The sequence below is a fragment of the Lissotriton vulgaris genome, chromosome 10, assembly GCF_964263255.1.
Source record: "Lissotriton vulgaris chromosome 10, aLisVul1.2, whole genome shotgun sequence".
In the NCBI taxonomy this organism is placed as follows: Eukaryota; Metazoa; Chordata; class Amphibia; order Caudata; family Salamandridae; genus Lissotriton; species Lissotriton vulgaris.
This window is the reverse complement of record NC_141698.1, coordinates 742,167,970-742,185,046: the sequence shown is the minus strand read 5'-3', so window position 1 is coordinate 742,185,046 and position 17,077 is coordinate 742,167,970. Positions and strand designations below refer to the sequence as shown.

The window sequence follows — 17,077 nt, the reverse complement described above, 5'->3', positions numbered from 1 at the left end:
ATCTTGTCTGGATCAGAATGTGAGTTCCCTGAGGCGTCCTTAAGGATGTTAATACAGTTTTTTTGCACTTTAAAGTTCAAATATGAAGCAAGACTCTCCCGCTTTTTTGGATTCACAAATCTTAAACCTCTTTCCTTTGTCTAGCCAAACTCCCGCCCTTTCACTTATTAACTTATTGTGTTCATATTTCTTATTTGCCAGAGCATAAAGAGTCATATCGTCTCTTAACCTTAAATGCTTACTTTCAAGATCTCTAATTTCACTTTCAAGGGATTCTAATTTTGCGTTATAATTTTTATTCATGGCAGACCTAATCTTGATACATACTCCCCGTATTGTACTTTTCATAGCATCCCATCTAATAAGATCAGATGTGTCCCCTTCTTTATTAATTTGCAGGTAAAAGACAATGGCAGCTTGTATTGTAGATCTGTGTTGAGCGTCGCTTAATATCTCATCATTCAGGCGCCAAGACGTCTGACGGGGAGATGATTTGGCATTTGCAATGGACAGGGAAATGCAAGAATGATCCGACATCACACGAGGCTCTATGTTGGTAGACTCTATTCTGGGTACCCCGTTCTGTGTTATGAGGATGTAGTCAATCCTGGAGTATGAATCATGCGGTGTAGAGTAAAAGGTATAATCCCTCCCTGTAGGATTCTGGAGCCTCCACGCATCCACTAAATGAAAGCGTTCACACAGATTATTGAAGGCTCTATGAGATTTGTTTGGTTTGAAAGGGCAGTGGGAGTCCCTATCTAGCGTTGCGTCTTTTGGAAGATTAAAGTCACCACCCACTATGTGAACAGCGCTATCTGGGATATTTTCCATATGTTTATTTAAGTCCTCCCAAAACTTAAGGTCACTGGTGTTAGGGGCATATATGTTCGTAACATAAAATTCCGTATTTTCTTTGCTTAGTCTGGCCGTAACCCACCTCCCGTCCGAGCTAGCCTCATGAGATAAAACCTCCACCTTTGATTTCTTCGCGACAAGAATCAACACCCCATTCTTTTTGTGTACAGATTCTGCACCCACAACCTCGTTGTAAAACTTGTTCCTCAAGTGATAAAACAGCTTAGCTTCCAGCTTCGTCTCTTGTAGCAATACAATATCGCCTTTCAACCTACGCACATAATCTAAGATTTTTTGTCTTTTGATCGGTTGGTTCAAACCTTTAACATTGAGTGACAATACCTTCATCTTGTCCATATTACATACTCCCATCGGAGTATTCACAGCGTTATGTGTGAACAGTTAAAGAATGCTTCATCTGGAGAAAGACATGCATCACACTTGACCAATTACAAAATGCTGGACTTCCATCTCCCCGAGACTTCGAGAGGACATATGAGTGAACATAGAGGCTATAACCCACACCACCATCAGGTGTCAGTGCAATAGTGAAAGTGCAAGCAAGAAGAAGAAAAAGAAGAAAAAGAATCAAACATAAAAGATATGCAACACATACCCGAACCCCCAATCCCCTCGTCCCTCCACCCTCCCCACCCCACCTGTATTTCGTAGGCATGGTGATTGGAGAGAGAGTACGGTGCAGCCTCCCCGTGCCTAGACATATTCATATTCTTTTGGAGCATATAAGACTATTAACATTTACTGAAAACTTGTGAGTTGTTTCTAACTATCACGACCATAATAAATCATGTACCAAGTAACCTTGCACGTATGAAGGAATTCAAGGACTGCAATATAAGAGATAAACGAAACAAGGTATTACCTTTTTGTTTGAATCAATACCAACTGGTAAAGTTATAAAACTTAAGTAGTGAGGCATGCGAAAAAGTATTAAACTTATTAAACGAAGTAGCTCAAGGTAGAAGAATACAAATGTATAGACATGGATACCAAGTCAGAACCTTAAACCTGGGCCTTAACCATGGGCCCTCAAAGTATCCTGAAAAATGTGTATAAATGTGTGAAATGTGTATAATACGGATACATATATGGAGATATGAACTCCGAATCAAAAAAGCCCTAAACTTTGGCCATAATCTTTGCTTCAAAGCACCATATTCGTTTGACACAATAGCTGAACATATTCATTTGTTCTGCTAAACAACCAGGAATTGAATACCAATGGAAAATGCGTGTTGCAGGATGCCCTTCATTTATAACCTGAGGCTGAAGCCTGGTCAGCGGAGCTTTCAGGATTATTCGTCTCCATGTCCAAGTCCTCAGGGCCATCCAGCATACGTTTCAATTTCAGTGGGTCTGAAAAAATGTGTGGAGAGCCCTGAATAATCACTTGATACCTTGCCGGACCAATGAATCCATATTGGAAGCCCCTTTTCTTCAGTTGCGGTCGAAGCGCCAAGAATGCCTTCCTGACGTCCACTGTCTCTTTACTGTAGTCTTGAGATATATAGACCTTAGCAGATTTCCACAAAATGTGATTGTTTTTACGCATGAAGGTAAGAATCTGTTCTACATGCTGGTACCTGAGCGGTTTGCAAACAATAGCTCTGGGACCCTTTTGATCCTTTGAGATCCTTGCCGGGACTCTATGGGCTCTATCAAATTCTAGTGGGTGTGTAAACGTCATGTTTGTAGCTTGGGTAAACCAGGACTCAAGAAAAGCCACGCAGCTCCCCAGTTGATCCTCTGAACCTTCCGGAATTCCAAAAATGCGTAGGTTACCCCTTCGATTACGGTCTTCCAATTCAGCGAGTTTCCGAGTTGTTTGATCCGCTGCTATGCACAAGCGTTTAACTGCGTTGCAGGTCTTCACTTCCATATCCTCGAGTTTGCTAATCCTCGTTTCCGCTTCTAAAAGTTTTGCATTGGTGTCGCGATTGTCTTGCCTGATTGCTGCCACCTCTTCTTTTGTCGCTTTCGCCAGATCCCTGACTTCATCAAGTCTGCTAAGTATTAAATCTATTGGATCCGGGTTATCCTTCCTTCCTTTGCCTGGTGAGGGCAGATCAGACTTAAGTCTCTTTAGGCTTTTTGCTAGCTCTTTGTCTGACATGTTTGCTCGTGATGTAGACTGACTGATGTAGACTGACTGGTCGTGGGCAGTGATTCACCTGATTTGTGCCTGTCCGCCGTGGCGCACTTTCTTTTCCAGGCTCCGGAGAATGCCCTATTTGTTCCTATTTGTTCCCCAGATGACCACTGAGAAAGCCGTGATAGCCAGGAGTCGGCAATCAATGAAGCCGTCCATTAGTTTGAGCAGGTCGATCACTCTGCTGAAGGCGCCATTCTTAACTCACGGTGGAAGTTTGCGTCGCCACTTTGCTTAAAATAGGCAATATGTGTGGAGTGGCACTCTCACTCAATCGCATTGCAGTGACACATCGTGTGGTAGGCGCAATCTCAGATCATACATTTAGAAGCTTCACTTTCCTGCAGTCTTTACCAGTCTTTACCAGCCTTTACCAGCTTCTGCCCATTACAAAACAACAACTAATCATTCCTTCATGTTGAGCCAGCACCCAGCCATCATAGCGTATGAGATTGTGGCAGCCCTGATGTCTCAGCAGTGTCAAAGTATTCGGGTTAATTTGGAAACATGGTCAGACTACACATATGAGATCAGCATCAATCCTCAGGGGCCAAAATCATCCCAGAAAGCACATTTCTGCTTGTCATCAAGTTACCGATTTTAATGTTTCCAATGAGAACAATGATCAGGCGTTTTCAGGCACAATCGTTTTTAACTCCTTTACCCTGGTGAAAACGCTCATCTCATGTGGCCAGAATCAATCTGTAGGCAGAATCAATCTGTAGGCCTGCAGTTCTTAGGAAATTCGTTACGCCGCCATTTTGTGTGGTGCGAGCGGTGGCCGCTTTCTGTGCACTTTTGTTGTGCCTGCCAAGCGTTTCAAGCGTTTCATTTACTCACTGTTTCTCCTCCCGCTGCCCTTTCCGTGCATCTGCCAGTCCGGTTCACCGCCGGAATCCTTCAAAGCCTGCTCTCATATCGAGCGGACCCTCGTTCTCTGTCTGCCGGCGTCTTCAGTGGTTTGCTGGGCGGACACGTAGCCTTCCTCCCGCCGTCCTTCACCAGCGCCCGGCAGCGCCGGAGCGGAGCTGCAAATCCTGCAAAACCGGACTTCTACTTCACGCAGCTCATCGAATGAGCGCTCTTTGTGACCCGCTCACATTCCGCCATCCAGTTCTTTTATTTTTTGGGCGCTGGAGAGGTTTTGTATGCTCCAGCTCTTAAACGTTTCCTTCGGCACGAGCAGAGAGACTCAGAGCGCCGCCATCTCCCTCGGCGTCCAAACCACGTCCCCAATATTAATATATTTTATTGTTTCATGGAGATAATGGAATTTTGGCCTATAGAGACAGTCTTTTTCTAAATTGCTGTTTATGCTGTGAAAGCAGTGGAGTCCGTGGAAACCAAATTCAGTCGTACTTATCTCCAAATCAGTTTGTAATCACTTAAGTCTGGAAGTGTATCAACCGAAATGTGTGTCCAACTGAAACTTTGAATGCTCAATAGGGCTTTGGGGGGGGGGGGGTGGGGGGGGGCAGCTGACCAGCGGGAGGCCTGCCACCCTCGGGGGATTTTGGGGCCGTAGAAGGGGGGGGTAGAGCCAGCACCGTACGTGGGCTGGTTTTGGGCCGTTCTGGTAGCCTTGGGCTGGTGTTGGGCTATTTTTGGGCTGCTTGTGGGCTGGTTGCCTTTAAAACCGGCCATTTTGTGTAATAGGCCACCATTTCGGTGACTTGTGACACAGCAGCCGGGCGGGGGGTGGCGGATAACATTATTTTATGAATTTAATTGTAATGGTGGTTGCGTCGCGTGGGGGGGCAGGGTCGCCTTTTGGTTGTCCACGGGGCCTGTTTGGTGCTGGGAGTCGTGTTTGGCGGTGGCGTGAGGAGCGGAAGCAGATGGCACGCAACACCGAACCGCGGGTCCTGGAGGGCGGGTGTGGTGAGGCCGCTGCTGCGCGCCGCTGGCGAAGCTGCGGTGGCCGGATTAGCGGTGGTGCCGCTGCATGCATGCCCCAGGTAGGAGGTGGGTGGGTGGGGGCATCGCAGGGCCTGGCGAGAGGGCGGAACGGTAGGGACGCGGCCGGTGTGCGGGGCATGTGGGAAGGGGTGATCTCATTGCGGGTGGCGGAGGCTGAGCCTAAGCGGCAGGTAGCTCTGCACGTGCACCACCATCTGGTACGTCGGGTCTGTCCTGGTGCGGTAGGCAGCGTATTAGGTTTAATATGCTTTCAAGGGTTCGATTGCAGGCATATCGGTAATGTCAGCGACAGCGGAGCTATGGCTTAGATTATCAGCGTTTACTTGTCCCTGACGTGAGGAGGCGAAGCTATGAACGACGGAGACAGACACGTTTCTAGCACAAATCTTCCAGGCCCTTAAAAGCTGGGCTCGCATCTGCACTTCCCTAAGTGCGCGGTAATGAGGAACACAGGGGGGGGAATATGTTACCACTCCGGATCTGGTAATCGGTAGATGATGATAAGGAGGGTGCAGGCTGGGGGGTGCGGGGGGGCAGATGTTGAGAGCCTGGGGGGCGGAGGGGGGGCTGGGGGGGAGCTGTTGCGCCGGGTGTGCGAAGGGGGGTATGGGTTGGGGGGAGGGGGGCGGACCATGTGTAGGGGGAGGCCCGTTTCGGGAAGGCAGGCCTTCAAGGGGGGTGGGGTGTCCAGCGGGAGCGTGGCAAGTGGGGGGGGGTGGGAGGCATAACGGGCGTGGGGGAGAGCATGACGGGTGTGGAGGGGGGGCTTTCAGGGGTGGGGGGGTTGTTGATCCCCCGGCTTGCTGGACCACACCTCTTGTTCTGGGCAGGGACGCGGAGATTGGCGCTCGGGAGGGCAGCATGCGGCCCCACTCGACCTAGGGGATGGGCCGGCTCTGCTTGGTATGGGCTATCGCGCTCCCACGAGGGACCGTTCTTGGAAGCGCGGGGGAAGTGGGGCAGTGGGCCCCCCCCTCTAACCCCCCCCCCCGAAGGGTCAGCACGGCCGCCGGGGTTGGGGATGGAGATTGGAAGCGGTTGATCAGATGCTGAGTATTATTCATTTATTTATGTGTTTTGGATGGTGCAGACTTTACTTGAAGGTGTCGGAGCGCTTCAAGATAGGAACGGACCTGATACGGGAGCAGTACAAGTGAACGAATGGCGAAAGCAACGTTATGGTACATGAGACAACAGTGACAATCAGGTGCAAACAAACTGCTAGAGGTGGCAGACTATGCATTACAGGAGGGAAGTGACATGTGTGCAGGTTACAAAAGGGGCAAGCAGCAAGTAGTGGCATGATACTGCAATCAATGGAGGACACTTGAACACAAGAGCACGGATTACGTGGGGGTAGCAAACAGTGTGTTACCTTGGACTTGGTGACGTGTGCTTGTTACTGGGAGTGCCAAGCACAGGTGAAAGGGTGTTAGCGCATTTAGGGCAGCCTAACAGACCACACGTACACATGGGGTCAGCACTGACTTGGTCACGGAGATTAAAAGTTTTGTTTGCTAAAAGGTCTGCCCGCAGGTAATAGTGGGGGGCATGCATTTCATTTGGAAGTGTCTGGAAGGGGGAGAATTGGAGGTCAGTATGGTCGGCCGGGGAGGAGTTGGTGGTTCGAAGCGGAGGCAGAAGGGAGTTCCAGTTGCTAATTGCGTTGCCCGGAAAGGGTGGGACGGTCGGTCGGTCCTTCTTGTAAGTGGGAGGTCCATGCTGTCGATTTTCCGCATTTGGTTATGAGCTAGAGCTAGAGAAGGGTATTGCTGTTCATTTAGTATTCATTCTTTTGTCCTCGTCGTAGTAAGGCTGCTTGGGCACACCAGGATTCGAGTCTAAGACAACAAGGGTACGAGGGCTCCTTCAGCAGAAGGCTTATACCGGAACACTAGAGCAGTAACATCATTCATGCAATGACCACAGTCGACAGGTACCTAAAATCGAGTGGGGTGATGAGGGTTTGAGGGAGCGGTGCATGAGGACGTGTTTCATGTATGGCTTCTTGTTTTGCTTACAACACAATCCCATGGTAATACTACTTCTGATTACAGTTAGAAAGGATTTTATTGTGCCATTTTCAATGTATTCTTGAACATTGACGGAAGGCTAAGCTGGCCGTAACAGGGGTTAAAGCTGAAAGTTACACATGACTCAAGGAAGGTCAAAAATACCTCTTTAAAGGCAGGTGAATAACTGTGCAAGCCTTGCTGGTTTAGTGATCGTACATTAACAAGTATTGGCACAGCCAATAGGCCTCACCTTTGGGACCTTTTAGGTGTTTAGCTATGCGACACATTCTCCTGGGTGCTGTGGCCGGTAAGCTATCTCAGGTGAAGGGAAACCTGGGAGTGGGGGGACAGGGTAGTAGGAAGGGGCACATATCAAGGAGGGTGAGTGGCAGGGAAGGCGTCAATGGGAAAGCAATGATGCAGGGGGAAGACAAGCAGCGTTGATTGGGGATCAACCAGTGAGGAGAGAAGGTGAGGGGCAGGGGGCAGTACTGAGGTGTTGAATAGGTGTTCAAGGCATTGCCCATGGAAGGTTCGATCTCGCGTGCGTGGTTTGGGCGATTTAGTTCTTTGTTGCAGTGGGCTTTTTCCTGGTGGACAGGCTCTGAGACAGTGACACATGATCTGGAGGACTTCTTTCTGGTGGGACGGCCGGGTTCGATGGACTGCCAGCGGCAGCTGGTCAGTTGTACGGGCCTCGTGGTTTGCCTGGGGGTGCCCCTGGCGCCAGAGAAGACGTACGGTCCCAGACGGTGCTGTCTTGGCTTGGTATAGAGCTCGACTCTGGGGCATGGAAGCACGCCTGCCAGGGGAGGAGGGGTCGTCAATGTTGGCATGGGGGGCAACAGCTCTGCCCAGGGGATGTTCGATGTTGTGTGCGCTGTGTGAACCATTCAGTTCTGTTGGCAGTGGGGGTGTTTTCCTGGCAGACAGGAGCTGGCGGTGACGAACTATCTGGTTGACTTCTTTCTGGTGGAACTGCCGGGTTCGACGGACTGCCAGCGGCAGCTGGTCTGTTTTACGGGCCTTGTGGGTTGCCGGGGGGTGCCCCTGGCACCAGAGAAGACGTACGGTCCCAGACGGTGCTGTCCTTGCTTGGTATATAGCTCGACTCTGGGCCATGGAAACTCGCCAGCCAGAGGACGGGGCTGCAGTGTTGGCATGGGGGCGACAGCACTGCCCATGGGATGTTCGATTTTGTGTGCGATGTGTGACACATTCAGTTCTTTTTGCAGTGGGCTTTTTCCTGGCGGACAGGCTCTGGGTTTGGTACCGCACTATCTGGATGACGGGCCTTGTGGTTTACCTGGGGGTGCCCCGGGCCCCAGAAAGGAAACACGGTCCCAGTTTGGTGCGGTCATTCCTTGGTAGAGAGCTCAGGCAACGGGCTGGCTGATAACGTTTAAAGCCATTGCACAAGTACCTGGGCCCTTGTAGCTGAAAGGCTCTGAAGGTGATAACAAGGATCTTAAATAAAATACACTTGTGTATTGGTAACCAATGGAGAGTCTTGAGCGCGGCCGAGGCAGATGACTGTCTAGGCCAGCGAAGTACCAAACGGGCAGTAGCATGCTGGACCAACTGCAGCCTGTGGAGCACAGCTTTATTCGTTCCCGCATACAGGCTGTTGCAGTAGTCCAGTCTCGATGTTATCAGGTCTACTGCCACTGTTTTCCTTGCTGCAAGAGGAAGAAAATCGAAGAACTTCCTAAGAAATCTAATGATATGGAAAGACGTGCTAGCCACGCCTACCGCTTGCTGCTTAAATGACAGTTGGTCATCAAACTTGATGCCCAGATTACCAGCAGAAGAGATAGCGTTGGGGGGAGCTTCAGCATCCTCGGGCCACCATTGTTTGGGGGAAAACAAGTTTTGAGAACCGAAGGGCAAGATGTCCGTCTTTCCGGAATTACACTTGAGATGATTGCTATTCATCCACTCAAATGTCGCTGTAAGGCAGTTTTTCAGATTTTCCTCTGCTCCCGGCAGCTCCCTATCCAACACCAGGATAAGCTGCGTGCCATCCGCGTATGATATGGTGCTAATCTGATAGGAGGCGATTAGCTCAATCAGGGGTACCATATAGAGGTTGAAGAGTACAGGGCTCAAACTAGAGCCCTGGGGGACCCCTGAGCTGATGACTTTTACTTCAGATTTAAATTCACCCAATACCGTGACTTGACGTCTTTGGTTGAGGAAATTTCTAAACCATGCCAATGCCACTCCTCCTATGCCTGCGTTAAATAAACGGTCGACCAAAATTGTATGTGAGACCGGATCGAAGGCCGCCGATAGATCGAGTAAAATCAGGACGGCCTTCTTCCCTTGATCCATAGCCATTCACAGGGTCTCTGCCGTAAACAAAAGGGCAGATTCAGTAGAGTGTTTAGATCTAAACCCTGATTGATTGGTTTGCAGGATGTTATTCTCCTCAAGAAAATTCGTAAGTTGGTTATAAACGAATTATGGTTTCAAAAAGGAGAGAGTACCCCACTTTCACCAGGGAACAGGGTAGGAAGACAGTTAGTCAAAGAGGAATCCCTGGAGTCAGCTCGTTAAACAATGACTCCTAACCTATCTTATTAGGAAAGAAAGTCGCACAGTGCAATATGTATTAAAGAATATAAAAAAAGGGTTTCCACAGAGAAATAGAATCGTTAACAATCTATTATTTATTAAAAGCCAAAATCAAGCAAAATAGGAAAACAATAAAAAGGCAAAGCAATTTCATACAATTTTAACAATACAGTTTAAAAACCAAGGAAAAAATACCTTGAAAAGATAAAAGTTAAATAAGGACGGTGTTATACAATCATAATCATATTATACAGACACAATAATAAAATACACGACCAATAGAGACATATCTAAAACATATTGACAATGGATAGACAGAAAACTGAACTACATATAATCACAAAGAACCCCTTGTATCGATGTGGCTCCCAGATATCTCTGCCACTGAATATAACCAGATCCAATGGCCTGAAGCACTTTAACTACTGTAAAGCTTTAGTGAAGAGATTGGATGTCCATCTAAAGTTTTACCCGGCCCTGACTGGATTCTTTTAAACAAAGAAACAATGCGTCAGAACGAGTGAAGGAACGAGGCAGAAGCGCGGTTACGGCACATTCCGGAACACATTCAGTTCTTGGAAGTAGCGGCTACATTTTATGCCCGTTCAAGGAATGTTTTAATATACCAAGAGATATATGGAAAAACAGTGAAATAGCCTGACAATACTTAAAGAAGACACCCCAAGAGAAGGAGCTCCTAGATCAGGAGAGAGAAAATATCCACAGTAAAGCTTGCAGAACCAAAGTGTGACGCAAAGCAGACCCTATTTTGGAACGTCTCCTACATCTTTTGGGGATACGGTGTAACTATCCACTTCTTGAAACCCCAGCAAGAGAAGTCCTGAGGAAGGTGCCACAGAATCAATTGTACTGCACCGAAACGCGTCGAGGCATTGTTTCTTTGTTTAAAAGAATCCAGTCAGGGCCGGGTAAAACTTTAGATGGACATCCAATCTCTTCACTAAAGCTTTACAGTAGTTAAAGTGGTTCAGGCCATTGGATCTGGTTATTTTCAGTGGCAGAGATATCTGGGAGCCACATCGATACAAGGGGTTCTTTGTGATTATATGTAGTTGCGTTTTCTGTCTATCCATTGTCAATATGTTTTAGATATGTCTCTATTGGTTGTGTATTTTATTATTGTGTCTGTATAATATGATTATGCTTGTATAACACTGTCCTTATTTAACTTTTATCTTTTCAAGGTATTTTTTCCTTGGTTTTTAAACTGCATTGTTAAAATTGTATGAAATTGCTTTGCCTTTTTATTGTTTTCCTATTTTGCTTGATTTTGGCTTTTAATAAATAATAGATTGTTAACGATTCTATTTCTCTGTGGAAACCCTTTTTTTATATTCTTTAATACATATTGCACTGTGCGACTTTCTTTCCTAATAAGATAGGTTAGGAGTCATCGTTTAACGAGCTGACTCCAGGGATTCCTCTTTGACTAACTATAAACGAATTATTCTGTCAGCTTAGACACCACGGGGAGCAGGGAAATAGGACGCAGGTTGGAAAGAGTGGTTGGGTCAGGTAAAGCCTTTTTCTGAAGGGGCTTGACCGCTGCAAGCTTCCTTTCGCAAGGGATTTCTTCCGTAGCCAATGATGAATTAATAATGCTGTTGATAGTTGGATTTTCCTCCTCGACCAACGCCTGTAAAACCAAAGGCGGACAGGGGTCATAATGGGGATCCAGATTTACTTACTGGAATGGCCTGATGTGAATCCTCTAGAGAAATGGGGACAAATGAATCAAAACAAGTAGTATTAATTATTTCATTGCACAACCTCATCCTTTCCGAGTTCATCGAGGTTGATGACACAGGGGGGAAATCCTTCACGATGTCTTAGATCTTCTTCTCAAAATAATTAGCGATAGCATTGCAAAGAGGTAGCGAGGGGGGAATTTCCTGCGAGAGTACTGTAGGATTGGTGAAACTGTTGACGATCTTAAAAATCTCCTTCTGTCCATTTCCAGAGCGAGAGATATTGTCTCTAAATAATGTGCTTTTTTTGCCAAGTCAGAAAGGTGGGAAGATCCAATATACCCTTGTACTAACTTTCAAAAACTGTATGAGGACAAAACAAAAGAGTTTCATTCGCCACTTTTCTTGGACACCAACGATATTAAATTGCCGGGGTGTCCTTATTTTATGAATAAATATCTTTGTATGAAGTGTATGGTTTTTAATTATTGTTTTGTCATCATACGGTTTTTGAAAGTTAGTAAACTGTATGATTTTTAACTGTGTTCATTAAAATTATGGTTGTTTTTATATAATTTTTCTTGATTTTTCTTTCTCCGCTGTCATTTTATGTCACTTGTTTGCCTATACTTTAACTGCCTAGGAATTTTTTTTCACACACTAGATCAATCTGTAGCCTTTATCAGAGGTGGAGTGCTATTGAGCGAGAAGCATTTGCTTTGGCCTGGGCACTTAAGAAGCTGAAACTTTCCCTGTTTGGTGACTTACTTCCGGGTACAGACAGACTACAGTCCCCTCAGATGGCTCATGCAAATGAGGGGTGAGAAACCCAAATCATGGAGGCGGTCCAACTTCCCACAGAGAACACATTTTTGGGTGGAACACTTCCCTCTAACTGCACACGCTAATGCTGATGGTCTTTTGAGGTTCTTCCACCTTAGTGATGAGAACTTCTGTGAGGGTGGCTAGTTCTCACCACCTGCACCTGGGGGCAGCATGCCAGACCTGACATCCTTGGCATGGTTTTCCCCCAAATGGTTTGCCTTCACCCCTCCTGTTTTGCTGAATTCATTTTTGTTGACTCTAGGAATCTACGCACCTTAACACTGTTAGCCAGTGCTAAAGTATTTGTGCTCAAATCTGTAAACAGGGTAAAATTGGCTTATTTCATTTACTTGTAAGTCCCAAGTAGAGTGGTATACCATATACTCAGGACTGGTAAATGACATGCTACTAGTGGGTCTGCAGCATATATTGTGCCGCTTATCTAAGTAGCTCCTTAAAAGCTGTCTCAGGTCTGCCAATGTAGCCTTTGTGTGCAGTTTAAACTGCCATTTTGCCAGGCCTTAACCTTGCTTTTTAATACGTATAAGTCACCCTTAAGGTAGGCCCTAAACAGCCCAGAGAGCAGGATTCATTATATTTAAAATAGTTGACATGCACTTTTAAGTTTTACATATCCTGGTATTGAAAAACTCTCAAAATCGTTTTTCACTATTGAAAGGCCTACCTTTCGTATAGGATAACATTGGGTTACTTTATTACATTTAATAAGTGCTAATGTTTGATTGGGAGCAGGTGGGAATATCCTGTTTGGTGTCTGAGGAATAGCAATTTAAATGGGAAAGTTAGATTTTAAATCACAGTTCTGAAGATGCAGCTTTTAGAAAGTTAGTATATTCTTGTTCTGACCATTTGGTGCCTGTGGCCTATTCCTGGGTCACATTACTAGGCGAAGTTGGCAATTGGCCTTGGTTTATTCCTCCAAGACACTATCACATTATAGGGTTTGGATGTGGCAGGATGGGGCACCCTGGATTGATGGGGGTGGGGGTGAAGCTTTTCTGCTACACTTCAAAGGCACTAGCCCAGTTTGCACACAAAGGACTTTGTGCTTCCCTATTTTGCCCCCCAGACAAACTGGGAGGAGGCCAAGAGGCAGCAAATTCTCAACCCCTCTGTAGGAGCAAAACTCCAGAAGCTTCTCTTACTGCAAAGGGTGCACTAGGTATAAATATGGGACCCTCAGACCCACTCTTCCATACACTTCTGGACCTGTGGATAATACAGAAGAAGGACCGCGCCATTGCCGAAGAGCAACCATGTTGCCTGAGGCTGCCCTTCTCCTTCTGGCTGAGAAGGGAGACTGAACCTGCACCCTTCATGCCAGGCTGAAGTGACTCGAAGGGCCAACTGAACTGACCTCCCATTATTATCAGCTTACAATTACACAACAAGCTTCAGAGGCTTCTCTGCGACTGCCTAGCTGACCTGCTGCAACTGGACCTGTCTGGACCTTCCTGAACCCTGCTGGCTTCTGCTAGAGTGAGTTCCAGATCCCCAGGACGTGCCTGTCTGGTCCTGGACTCTTTTTGTGGCATCAGGTAAGGTCCTCCTTTAAGAACAGGAGAAATCCTGAAGTATTGGGCTCTTCACAATGGGGAATAGGCCAGTATGTGCCAAGATCTTCCCGTCCACGCCTACCACCAAAGTGAAACTCTGGTGACCCTGACCAGTGACAATCAGCAACAAAAGAACTGCACTTTTTGCTACAGCATCAACAGCTCAAGGTGACCACCAATGAAAATCTCCAGCAATGACTGTCCACGATGCCTGGTTTGCTCATCACGCTACAGTGAGGAATTTCTGCAACACTCTCCCTGCTCCTCACAGTCTCTTCCACCATGAACAGAACGCTTTGCCCCAAACTTTAGATGGCAACTTTTTTTAGCAGAACTAACCTTGTCCCTGTATCCTCCCCATGCTCCTTTGTGGTTGGCTTGCACTTGTGACTTTAACCTGTTCTGGCATGATCAGATAACCGCAAGTGGTACTTTGTGCTTGTAGGCACTATACTTTCCTAAAACCTTTAAAATGTAATCTCTCCAGTTCTACTGATTGGTTTTTTGTTATTTGTGTGTCAAATTATTTATAGAATTGTACTGTATTTTTCTAAACGTGTGTGTGATTTTTCTTATGTTGTGTTTTCAATGTATTAATGTTTGTGTGCTGCATAAATAATGTACACATTGCCTCTAACTTAGGCATGACGCTTTTGTGCCAAGCTACCAGAGGGTTAAGTACTGGTACATTTATTGACTGTTGTAGTTCACCCTGACAAGGATTGTGGCTAGTGCTTGAGAAGGGCTCACTCTCCCCTCAAGGATTAACCCAATTTCTCACAATTCTACAATCTTCTCCAAGCCCCTGCTCATTTTACTGCTTACCTCCCTCACCTTCCTTTAGTTCCATTAATTAGGCTACTATTGGTCCTCACCAGACATTCACCTCTCTGCTTTCATAAACTTCCATTTGCTTACGAATGATTATTACCTAATTATTTACACACTGCTTTTATATTGTAACTTGCAACGTTTATTTCAGAGCAGTGAGCATTTCTAGCAAAGCTTTCCCAGCTTTGCTAGAAAGAAGCAGTACAGAAACTGCAAATAAATCTGCAATTAATTTGTTTAAATTAACATAAAATGGTTAGTTAAACCTGAGATATTTAATGTAACCTGAGGCTTTCTATTTCCACAGGTCTTTTTACACATAGTGGAGTGCAATATAGAATAAACAAAAAAAACTGAATAAATTGTCCACTTTCACAATCTTCAGAGGAAGTGTTGATATAGTTTTGTTGATAGGTTTGAGGATCATGTCAGTGGAAGCATAAGGCCTGGTGGTTCCACTGAATCACCTGACCAGGGCCCTTTTATGTGTTTGTCAACGAATAGGATGAATTGAGCCAACATGCCCCTTTTGCAATTTTACAGCTATTTGTCACACATCATTACAACAATAGAAGGACAGTCCAAGCTCCTGGATGTGTGATCATGGTGTTTGTCTGGATGGAGCACAGGATTTAGGGCCCGATGTAGGTAATTCTAAATTACCACTTCTAAAATACCAAATCATACCGATTCGGTATTTAAGTAGTGGTCAATTAAAATGGGGAAATGTAGGTATTTCAGATTCGGTAAATACCGAATCCTTAAGATTCGGTATTTACCGATTCTGCAAATACCGAATCGGTAAAGCCCATTGATTTCTATGGGCATTGCAGCCCATAGGAATCAATGGTCATTACCGAATCGGTATTTACCGATTTGGTAAATACCGATTTTTGCAAGGGTGCAGGGGGTGTCACTTTGACACCCTCTAGCACCCTGAATTCAGGCACGTGTGCCATGTGGCACACAGACATGCCCTTAGGGCATGTCTGTGTGTCACATGGCACTGGTGTGCATGCACACATGTGCATGCACACCTGGATTCGGTATTTTACCACCTAATTGGATTGGGTGGTAAAATACCGATTCGGTAAGGCCTGTGGGACTCAGTAGAGTCCCACCTACATCTCCAATTTACCGAATCGGTAAAAATACTGATTCGGTATTTTACCGATTCGGTAAATTTACAGATTCGGTAAATTTACCGAATCGGTAAAATAGACCAGCTACATCAGGAATGACCATTTACCGGTCGGTAACGGCCGAAATCGGCCGTTACCGGTCGGTAAATGGACACCTACATCGGGCCCTAAATCTCTTAGACAGAATTATACACGTCGTGGCTGTTGACTCTATATTCCTTTCAACATGTGTGATGCTATTTGTGATGCTATCTGCCCATGTGTGGAAGAGGCGTGGCGCAGCAGCCAGGGTGCCTGACTCCGGACTACGAGGTTCACAGTTCGATTCCATGTGCCGGCGGCAGTTTCGCTCAGCACCATGTGACTCTAGCTTGATTAATCTTCCCAAGGGCCCCCAGTGCCGGGACACCTCTTCGGAGGTAGCTGTGTGCTTTAGCAATACTGGTATTTTATTTAAATAGCTATGGACCACCATCAAAGTCATCTATTCAGGTTTCTTAAACGATGCCAGTATATCATTTGTCATATGTGTGGTGCAGATGGCCATGTGTAGGACCATGTATCATTTGTTATATGTGTGTGGATGTCCTTGTGCAGGACCATGTATTATCTGTCATGTGTGCGGATGACGATGTGTGGCCCATAGACATCTCTGATAGGATAGTGGGAGATTAGCTGGTGTGTGGACAGGTATAAATCGCACGCCATGCTGATGTGTGTCCTCATGCATGGTTTCCTCTGTGGGTGACTATTAATGATGTCCGTACAGATGCCACAGTTGCTGGAGTGTTTCCCAGTACAACCCACTGAACCCTACTTCACTGTGTCAACAGGTGCTGAGTGCTGTTGTGCTCACATCCCTCGTGCATAAGTGAAGGTATGCGGAGTGGGGTGGGTTCACAAGCAGCACCAAGACCACCAGCATTCTGGATACAGAGGAGGGGTGTGGGCAGTCACCTGAAATGCTCATCAAAGTTCCAGGGACAGTAATCGGACGCTGCGATCACTTTATTTCCAACACCACTGTTTCACTTAGGCCATGACAAGATAGTCTTCGAGCATGCATAGGGGATGCCGGAGAGGCTGCATCAATAACACATAGTTTAGCTCTTTTGTAACAACCTGAAGCCGATGTGTCACACAGCAGCCTAGCTCATGCCAACACATGGGCCTTTGAAGCTTTAACAGTAACACCTGTGCCTCAATGGATCCCCTCAGCTCCTTAGCAGAAATGACAAATCAGCCTGACGCACAATTCATCACGTGCATTAAGCAGTGTACATATTTAGGGCAACCAACTATACATAACAATAGAGTTTGATAGTAAGACAATGATGGGCAGAAAGAACCAAAGCAACAGAGATATTTATCAAAAATACAAAAAAAAATGTTTTTTGCCCAAAAAGGATTTGAAATAGTCATACTCTCACATTCATGTCCATCAATCTCTTTC

The 17,077-nt window shown here is 46.1% G+C and overlaps 1 protein-coding gene across 1 annotated transcript in view; it reads left to right on the top strand.

Moving 5' to 3' along the window:
- PTCHD3 (patched domain containing 3) overlaps positions 1-17,077 on the top strand; it is a 239,792-nt gene that overhangs the window by 136,440 nt on the left and 86,275 nt on the right. The gene's annotated exons all lie outside the window — the stretch shown is intronic.